Source organism: Chiloscyllium plagiosum, unplaced genomic scaffold, assembly GCF_037043375.1.
Source record: "Chiloscyllium plagiosum isolate Xiang-an unplaced genomic scaffold, Cpla_swu_hap1 HiC_scaffold_6, whole genome shotgun sequence".
Classification (NCBI taxonomy): Eukaryota; Metazoa; Chordata; class Chondrichthyes; order Orectolobiformes; family Hemiscylliidae; genus Chiloscyllium; species Chiloscyllium plagiosum.
Window position 1 is genome coordinate 128,841,718 of NW_028270144.1, and position 10,545 is coordinate 128,852,262.

A 10,545-nucleotide genomic window follows, 5' to 3' on the forward strand; every position below is an offset into this window, starting at 1 on the left:
TTCTCCCTCCCTCCCTCCACCCACTTCTCCTGCCCTCCCTCCACCCACTTCCCCCGCCCTCCCTCCCTCCCTCCACCCACTTCTCCTGCCCTCCCTCCACCCACTTCCCCTGCCCTCCACCCACTTCCCCCGCCCTCCATCCCTCCCTCCACCCACTTCCCCCACCCTCCATCCCTCCACCCACTTCCCCCACCCTCCTTCCCTCCACCCACTTCCCCTGCCCTCCCTCCCTCCACCCACTTCCCCTGCCCTCCCTCCCTCCACCCACTTCCCCGCCCTTGCTCCCTCCACCCACTTCCCCGCCCTCCCTCCCTCCACCCACTTCCCCCGCCCTCCCTCCCTCCCTCCACCCACTTCCCCCTCCCTCCCTCCCTCCACCCACTTCCCCCTCCCTCCCTCCCTCCCTCCACCCACTTCCCCCTCCCTCCCTCCACCCACTTCCCCCGCCCTCCCTCCACCCACTTCCCCCGCCCTCCCTCCCTCCACCCACTTCCCCCGCCCTCCCTCCCTCCCTCCCTCCCTCCACCCACTTCCCCCTCTCTCCCTCCACTTCCCCCTCCATCCCTCCCTCCACCCACTTCCCCCGCCCTCCCTCCCTCCACCCACATCCCCCGCCATCCCTCCCTCCACCCACTTCCCCCGCCTTCCCTCCCTCCACCCACTTCCCCCTCCCTCACTCCCTCCACCCACTTCCCCCCCCTCACACCCTCCCTCCACCCATTTCCCCCGCCCTCCGTCCCTCCCTCCACCCACTTCCCCCGCACTCCGTCCCTCCCTCCACCCACTTCCCCCGGCCTCCCTGCCTCCCTCCACCCACTTCCCCCGCCCTCCACCCACTTCCCCCACCCTCCCTCCCTCCCTCGACCCACTTCACCCGCCCTCCACCCACTTCTCCTGCCCTCCCTCCACCCACTTCCCCCGCCCTCCACTCACTTCCCTCGCCCTCCCTCCCTCCCTCCACCCACTTCCCCCGCCCTCCATCCCTCCACCCACATCCCCCACCCTCCCTCCCTCCACCCACTTCCCCCACCCTCCCTCCCTCCTTCCACCCACTTCCCCCACCCTCCCTCCCTCCCTCGACCCACTTCACCCGCCCTCCACCCACTTCTCCTGCCCTCCCTCCACCCACTTCCCCCGCCCTCCACTCACTTCCCTCGCCCTCCCTCCCTCCCTCCACCCACTTCCCCCGCCCTCCACCCATTTCCACCTCCCTCCACCCACTTCCCCCTCCCTCCCTCCACCCACTTCCCCGCCTGCCCTCCCTCCCTCCACCCACTTCCCCCGCCCTCCACCCACTTCCCCCTCCCTCCCTCCCTCCACCCACTTCCCCCTCCCTCCCTCCCTCCACCCACTTCCCCCTCCCTCCCTCCACCCACTTCCCCCTCCCTCCCTCCACCCACTTCCCCGCCCTCCCTCCCTCCACCCACTTCCCCCGCCCTCCCTCCCTCCACCCACTTCCCCCGCCCTCCCTGCCTCCCTCCACCCACTTCCTCCACCCACTTCTCCCTCCCTCCCTCCACCCACTTCTCCTGCCCTCCCTCCACCCACTTCCCCCGCCCTCCCTCCCTCCCTCCACCCACTTCCCAGCCCTCCCTCCCTCCCTCCCTCCACCCACTTCCCCCGCCCTCCCTCCCTCCACCCACTTCCCCCGCCCTCCCTGCCTCCCTCCACCCACTTCCTCCACCCACTTCTCCCTCCCTCCCTCCACCCACTTCCCCCGCCCTCCCTCCCTCCCTCCACCCACTTCCCAGCCCTCCCTCCCTCCCTCCCTCCACCCACTTCCCCCGCCCTCCCTGCCTCCCTCCACCCACTTCCTCCACCCACTTCTCCCTCCCTCCCTCCACCCACTTCTCCTGCCCTCCCTCCACCCACTTCCCCCTCCCTCCCTCCCTCCACCCACTTCCCCGCCCTCCACCCACTTCCCCCGCCCTCCCTCCCTCCACCCACATCCCCCGCCATCCCTCCCTCCACCCACTTCCCCCGCCTTCCCTCCCTCCACCCACTTCCCCCTCCCTCACTCCCTCCACCCACTTCCCCCTCCCTCACACCATCCCTCCACCCACTTCCCCCGCCCTCCGTCCCTCCCTCCACCCACTTCCCCCGCACTCCGTCCCTCCCTCGACCCACTTCCCCCGGCCTCCCTGCCTCCCTCCACCCACTTCCCCCGCCCTCCACCCACATCCCCCACCCTCCCTCCCTCCCTCGACCCACTTCACCCGCCCTCCACCCACTTCTCCTGCCCTCCCTCCACCCACTTCCCCCGCCCTCCACTCACTTCCCTCGCCCTCCCTCCCTCCCTCCACCCACTTCCCCCGCCCTCCATCCCTCCACCCACATCCCCCACCCTCCCTCCCTCCACCCACTTCCCCCACCCTCCCTCCCTCCTTCCACCCACTTCCCCCGCCCTCCCTCCCTCCACCCACTTTTCCCGCCCTCCCTCCCTCCACCCACTTCCCCCGCCCTCCCTCCCTCCACCCACTTCCCCCGCCCTCCCTCCCTCCACCCACTTCCCCCGCCCTCCCTCCCTCCACCCACTTCCCCCGCCCTCCCTCCCTCCACCCACTTCCCCCGCCCTCCCTCCCTCCACCCACTTCCCCCGCCCTCCCTCCCTCCACCCACTTCCCCGCCCTCCCTCCCTCCACCCACTTCCCCGCCCTCCCTCCCTCCACCCACTTCCCCGCCCTCCCTCCCTCCACCCACTTCCCCGCCCTCCCTCCCTCCACCCACTTCCCCCGCCCTCCCTCCCTCCACCCACTTCCCCCGCCCTCCCTCCCTCCACCCACTTCCCCCGCCCTCCCTCCCTCCACCCACTTCCCCCGCCCTCCCTCCCTCCACCCACTTCCCCCGCCCTCCCTCCCTCCACCCACTTCCCCCGCCCTCCCTCCCTCCACCCACTTCCCCCGCCCTCGCTCCCTCCACCCACTTCCCCCGCCCTCGCTCCCTCCACCCACTTTCCCCGCCTTCGCTCCCTCCACCCACTACCCCGCCCTCGCTCCTTCCACCCACTTCCCCCGCCCTCCCTCCCTCCACCCACTTCCATCGCCCTCCCTCCCTCCACCCACTTCCCCCGCCCTCCCTCCCTCCACCCACTTCCCCCGCCCTCCCTCCCTCCACCCACTTCCCCCGCCCTCCCTCCCTCCACCCACTTCCCCCGCCCTCCCTCCCTCCACCCACTTCCCCCGCCCTCGCTCCCTCCACCCACTTTCCCCGCCTTCGCTCCCTCCACCCACTACCCCGCCCTCGCTCCTTCCACCCACTTCCCCCGCCCTCCCTCCCTCCACCCACTTCCATCGCCCTCCCTCCCTCCACCCACTTCCCCCGCCCTCCCTCCCACCACCCACTTCCCCCGCCCTTCCTCCCTCCACCCATTTCCACCTCCCTCCACCCATTTCCACCTCCCTCCACCCACTTCCCCCTCCCTCCCTGAACCCACTTCCCCGCCTGCTCTCCCTCCCTCCACCCACTTCCCCCTCCCTCCACCCACTTCCCCCGCCCTCCCTCCCTCCCTCCACCCACTTCCCCCGCCCTCCCTGCCTCCCTCCACCCTCTTCCTCCACCCACTTCTCCCTCCCTCCCTCCACCCACTTCTCCTGCCCTCCCTCCACCCACTTCCCCCGCCCTCCCTCCCTCCCTCCACCCACTTCTCCTGCCCTCCCTCCACCCACTTCCCCTGCCCTCCACCCACTTCCCCCGCCCTCCATCCCTCCCTCCACCCACTTCCCCCACCCTCCATCCCTCCACCCACTTCCCCCACCCTCCTTCCCTCCACCCACTTCCCCTGCCCTCCCTCCCTCCACCCACTTCCCCTGCCCTCCCTCCCTCCACCCACTTCCCCGCCCTTGCTCCCTCCACCCACTTCCCCGCCCTCCCTCCCTCCACCCACTTCCCCCGCCCTCCCTCCCTCCCTCCACCCACTTCCCCCTCCCTCCCTCCCTCCACCCACTTCCCCCTCCCTCCCTCCCTCCCTCCACCCACTTCCCCCTCCCTCCCTCCACCCACTTCCCCCGCCCTCCCTCCACCCACTTCCCCCGCCCTCCCTCCCTCCACCCACTTCCCCCGCCCTCCCTCCCTCCACCCACTTCCCCCGCCCTCCCTCCCTCCACCCACTTCCCCCGCCCTCCCTCCCTCCCTCCCTCCCTCCACCCACTTCCCCCTCTCTCCCTCCACTTCCCCCTCCATCCCTCCCTCCACCCACTTCCCCCGCCCTCCCTCCCTCCACCCACATCCCCCGCCATCCCTCCCTCCACCCACTTCCCCCGCCTTCCCTCCCTCCACCCACTTCCCCCTCCCTCACTCCCTCCACCCACTTCCCCCCCCTCACACCCTCCCTCCACCCATTTCCCCCGCCCTCCGTCCCTCCCTCCACCCACTTCCCCCGCACTCCGTCCCTCCCTCCACCCACTTCCCCCGGCCTCCCTGCCTCCCTCCACCCACTTCCCCCGCCCTCCACCCACTTCCCCCACCCTCCCTCCCTCCCTCGACCCACTTCACCCGCCCTCCACCCACTTCTCCTGCCCTCCCTCCACCCACTTCCCCCGCCCTCCACTCACTTCCCTCGCCCTCCCTCCCTCCCTCCACCCACTTCCCCCGCCCTCCATCCCTCCACCCACATCCCCCACCCTCCCTCCCTCCACCCACTTCCCCCACCCTCCCTCCCTCCTTCCACCCACTTCCCCCACCCTCCCTCCCTCCCTCGACCCACTTCACCCGCCCTCCACCCACTTCTCCTGCCCTCCCTCCACCCACTTCCCCCGCCCTCCACTCACTTCCCTCGCCCTCCCTCCCTCCCTCCACCCACTTCCCCCGCCCTCCACCCATTTCCACCTCCCTCCACCCACTTCCCCCTCCCTCCCTCCACCCACTTCCCCGCCTGCCCTCCCTCCCTCCACCCACTTCCCCCGCCCTCCACCCACTTCCCCCTCCCTCCCTCCCTCCACCCACTTCCCCCTCCCTCCCTCCCTCCACCCACTTCCCCCTCCCTCCCTCCACCCACTTCCCCCTCCCTCCCTCCACCCACTTCCCCGCCCTCCCTCCCTCCACCCACTTCCCCCGCCCTCCCTCCCTCCACCCACTTCCCCCGCCCTCCCTGCCTCCCTCCACCCACTTTCTCCACCCACTTCTCCCTCCCTCCCTCCACCCACTTCTCCTGCCCTCCCTCCACCCACTTCCCCCGCCCTCCCTCCCTCCCTCCACCCACTTCCCAGCCCTCCCTCCCTCCCTCCCTCCACCCACTTCCCCCGCCCTCCCTCCCTCCACCCACTTCCCCCGCCCTCCCTGCCTCCCTCCACCCACTTCCTCCACCCACTTCTCCCTCCCTCCCTCCACCCACTTCCCCCACCCTCCCTCCCTCCCTCCACCCACTTCCCAGCCCTCCCTCCCTCCCTCCCTCCACCCACTTCCCCCGCCCTCCCTGCCTCCCTCCACCCACTTCCTCCACCCACTTCTCCCTCCCTCCCTCCACCCACTTCTCCTGCCCTCCCTCCACCCACTTCCCCCTCCCTCCCTCCCTCCACCCACTTCCCCGCCCTCCACCCACTTCCCCCGCCCTCCCTCCCTCCACCCACATCCCCCGCCATCCCTCCCTCCACCCACTTCCCCCGCCTTCCCTCCCTCCACCCACTTCCCCCTCCCTCACTCCCTCCACCCACTTCCCCCTCCCTCACACCATCCCTCCACCCACTTCCCCCGCCCTCCGTCCCTCCCTCCACCCACTTCCCCCGCACTCCGTCCCTCCCTCGACCCACTTCCCCCGGCCTCCCTGCCTCCCTCCACCCACTTCCCCCGCCCTCCACCCACATCCCCCACCCTCCCTCCCTCCCTCGACCCACTTCACCCGCCCTCCACCCACTTCTCCTGCCCTCCCTCCACCCACTTCCCCCGCCCTCCACTCACTTCCCTCGCCCTCCCTCCCTCCCTCCACCCACTTCAACCGCCCTCCATCCCTCCACCCACATCCCCCACCCTCCCTCCCTCCACCCACTTCCCCCACCCTCCCTCCCTCCTTCCACCCACTTCCCCCGCCCTCCCTCCCTCCACCCACTTTTCCCGCCCTCCCTCCCTCCACCCACTTCCCCCGCCCTCCCTCCCTCCACCCACTTCCCCCGCCCTCCCTCCCTCCACCCACTTCCCCCGCCCTCCCTCCCTCCACCCACTTCCCCCGCCCTCCCTCCCTCCACCCACTTCCCCCGCCCTCCCTCCCTCCACCCACTTCCCCCGCCCTCCCTCCCTCCACCCACTTCCCCGCCCTCCCTCCCTCCACCCACTTCCCCGCCCTCCCTCCCTCCACCCACTTCCCCGCCCTCCCTCCCTCCACCCACTTCCCCGCCCTCCCTCCCTCCACCCACTTCCCCCGCCCTCCCTCCCTCCACCCACTTCCCCCGCCCTCCCTCCCTCCACCCACTTCCCCCGCCCTCCCTCCCTCCACCCACTTCCCCCGCCCTCCCTCCCTCCACCCACTTCCCCCGCCCTCCCTCCCTCCACCCACTTCCCCCGCCCTCGCTCCCTCCACCCACTTCCCCCGCCCTCGCTCCCTCCACCCACTTTCCCCGCCTTCGCTCCCTCCACCCACTACCCCGCCCTCGCTCCTTCCACCCACTTCACCCGCCCTCCCTCCCTCCACCCACTTCCATCGCCCTCCCTCCCTCCACCCACTTCCCCCGCCCTCGCTCCCTCCACCCACTTCCCCCGCCCTCGCTCCCTCCACCCACTTTCCCCGCCTTCGCTCCCTCCACCCACTACCCCGCCCTCGCTCCTTCCACCCACTTCCCCCGCCCTCCCTCCCTCCACCCACTTCCATCGCCCTCCCTCCCTCCACCCACTTCCCCCGCCCTCCCTCCCACCACCCACTTCCCCCGCCCTTCCTCCCTCCACCCATTTCCACCTCCCTCCACCCATTTCCACCTCCCTCCACCCACTTCCCCCTCCCTCCCTGAACCCACTTCCCCGCCTGCTCTCCCTCCCTCCACCCACTTCCCCCTCCCTCCACCCACTTCCCCCTCCCTCCCTCCCTCCACCCACTTCCCCCTCCCTCCCTCCACCCACTTCCCCCTCCCTCCCTCCACCCACTTCCCCCGCCCTCCCTCCCTCCCTCCACCCACTTCCCCCGCCCTCCCTGCCTCCCTCCACCCTCTTCCTCCACCCACTTCTCCCTCCCTCCCTCCACCCACTTCTCCTGCCCTCCCTCCACCCACTTCCCCCGCCCTCCATCCCTCCCTCCACCCACTTCCCCCACCCTCCATCCCTCCACCCACTTCCCCCACCCCTCCACCCACTTCCCCCACCCTCCCTCCCTCCACCCACTTCCCCTGCCCTCCCTCCCTCCACCCACTTCCCCGCCCTTGCTCCCTCCACCCACTTCCCCGCCCTCCCTCCCTCCACCCACTTCCCCGCCCTCCCTCCCTCCCTCCACCCACTTCTCCTGCCCTCCCTCCACCCACTTCCCCTGCCCTCCACCCACTTCCCCCGCCCTCCATCCCTCCCTCCACCCACTTCCCCCACCCTCCATCCCTCCACCCACTTCCCCCACCCTCCCTCCCTCCACCCACTTCCCCTGCCCTCCCTCCCTCCACCCACTTCCCCTGCCCTCCCTCCCTCCACCCACTTCCCCGCCCTTGCTCCCTCCACCCACTTCCCCGCCCTCCCTCCCTCCACCCACTTCCCCCGCCCTCCCTCCCTCCCTCCACCCACTTCCCCCTCCCTCCCTCCCTCCACCCACTTCCCCCTCCCTCCCTCCACCCACTTCCCCCTCCCTCCCTCCACCCACTTCCCCCGCCCTCCCTCCACCCACTTCCCCCGCCCTCCCTCCCTCCACCCACTTCCCCCGCCCTCCCTCCCTCCCTCCCTCCCTCCACCCACTTCCCCCTCCCTCCCTCCACTTCCCCCTCCATCCCTCCCTCTACCCACTTCCCCCGCCCTCCCTCCCTCCACCCACATCCCCCGCCCTCCCTCCCTCCACCCACTTCCCCCACCCACCCCGCCTCCCTCCCTCCACTTCCCCCGCCCTCACCGCCTCCCTCCCTCCACTTCCCCCGCCCTCCCTCCACCCACTTCCCCCACCCACCCTCCCTCCACCCACTTCCCCCACCCACCCTCCCTCCACCCACTTCCCCCACCCACCCTCCCTCCACCCACTTCCCCCACCCACCCTCCCTCCACCCACTTCCCCCACCCACCCTCCCTCCACCCACTTCCCCCACCCACCCTCCCTCCACCCACTTCCCCCACTCACCCTCCCTCCACCCACTTCCCCCACTCACTTCCCCCACCCACCCTCCCTCCACCCACTTCCCCCACCCACCCTCCCTCCACCCACTTCCCCCACCCACCCTCCCTCCACCCACTTCCCCCACCCACCCTCCCTCCACCCACTTCCCCACCCACCCACCCCTCCACCCACTTCCCCCACCCACCCACCCTCCACCCACTTCCCCCACCCACCCACCCTCCACCCACTTCCCCCACCCACCCACCCCCCCCACCCACTTCCCCCACCCACTTCCCCCACCCACCCTCCACCCACTTCCCCCACCCACCCACCCTCCCTCCACCCACTTCCCCCACCCACCCACCCTCCCTCCACCCACTTCCCCCACCCACCCACCCTCCCTCCACCCACTTCCCCCACCCACCCACCCTCCCTCCACCCACTTCCCCCACCCACCCACCCTCCCTCCACCCACTTCCCCACCCACCCTCCCTCCCTCCACCCACTTCCCCACCCACCCTCCCTCCCTCCACCCACTTCCCCCCCCACCCTCCCTCCCTCCACCCACTTCCCCCACCCACCCTCCCTCCCTCCACCCACTTCCCCCACCCACCCTCCCTCCCTCCACCCACTTCCCCCACTCACCCTCCCTCCCTCCACCCACTTCCCCCACCCACCCTCCCTCCCTCCACCCACTTCCCCCACCCACCCTCCCTCCCTCCACCCACTTCCCCCACCCACTTCCCCCACCCACCCTCCCTCCACCCACTTCCCCCACCCACCCTCCCTCCCTCCACCCACTTCCCCCACCCACCCTCCCTCCCTCCACCCACTTCCCCCACCCACCCTCCCTCCCTCCACCCACTTCCCCAACCCACCCTCCCTCCCTCCACCCACTTCCCCCACCCACCCTCCCTCCCTCCACCCACTTCCCCCACCCACCCTCCCTCCCTCCACCCACTTCCCCCACCCACCCTCCCTCCCTCCACCCACTTCCCCCACCCACCCTCCCTCCCTCCACCCACTTCCCCCACCCACCCTCCCTCCCTCCACCCACTTCCCCCACCCACCCTCCCTCCCTCCACCCACTTCCCCACCCACCCTCCCTCCCTCCACCCACTTCCCCCACCCACTTCCCCCACCCACCCTCCCTCCCTCCACCCACTTCCCCCACCCACCCTCCCTCCCTCCACCCACTTCCCCCACCCACCCTCCCTCCCTCCACCCACTTCCCCCATCCACCCTCCCTCCCTCCACCCACTTCCCCCACCCTCCACCCACTTCCCCCACCCACTTCCGCCACCCACTTACCCGCCCTCCCTCCCTCCACCCACTTACCCCACCCTCCCTACCTCCACCCACTTCCCCCACCCTCTCTCTAATCCACCCACTTCCCCCACCCTCCCTCTAATCCATCCACTTCCCCCGCCCTCCCTCCCTCCACCCACTTCCCCCGCCCTCCCTCCCTCCACCCACTTCCCCCGCCCTCCCTCCCTCCACCCACTTCCCCCGCCTTCCCTCCCTCCACCCACTTCCCCCGCCTTCCCTCCCTCCACCCACTTCCTCCGCCCTCCCTCCCTCCACCCACTTCCTCCGCCCTCCCTCCCTCCACCCACTTCCCCGCCCTCCCTCCCCTGCTCCACCCACTTCCCCCGCCCTCCCTCCCCTGCTCCACCCACTTCCCCCACCCTCTCTCTAATCCACCCACTTCCCCCACCCTCCCTCTAATCCATCCACTTCCCCCGCCCTGCCTCCCTCCACCCACTTCCTCCACACTCCCTCCCTCCACCCACTTCCTCCGCCCTCCCTCCCTCCACCCACTTCCCCGCCCTCCCTCCCTCCACCTACTTCCCCCACCCACCCTCCCTCCACCTACTTCCCCCACCCACTTCCCCCACCCTCCCTCTAATCCACCCACTTCCCCCACCCTCCCTCTAATCCACCCACTTCCCCGCCCTCCCTCCCTCCACCCACTTACCCCACCCTCCCTCCCTCCACCCACTTCCCCCACCCTCCCTCCCTCCACCCACTTTCCCCGCCCTCCCTCCACCCAATTCCCCTGCCCTCCCTCCACCCACTTCCCTCTCCCTCCCTCTAATCCACCCACTTCTCCCACCCTCCCTCTAATCCACCCACTTCCCCCGCCCTCACTCCCTCCACCCACTTCCCCCGCCCTTTCTCCGCCCACCCACTTCCCCGCCCTCGCTCCCTCCCTCCACCCACTTCCCCGCCCTCGCTCCCTCCCTCCACCCACTTCCCCCGCCCTCGCTCCCTCCCTCCACACACTTCCCCCGCCCTCGCTCCCTCCCTCCACCCACTTCCCCCGCCCTCGCTCCCTCCAC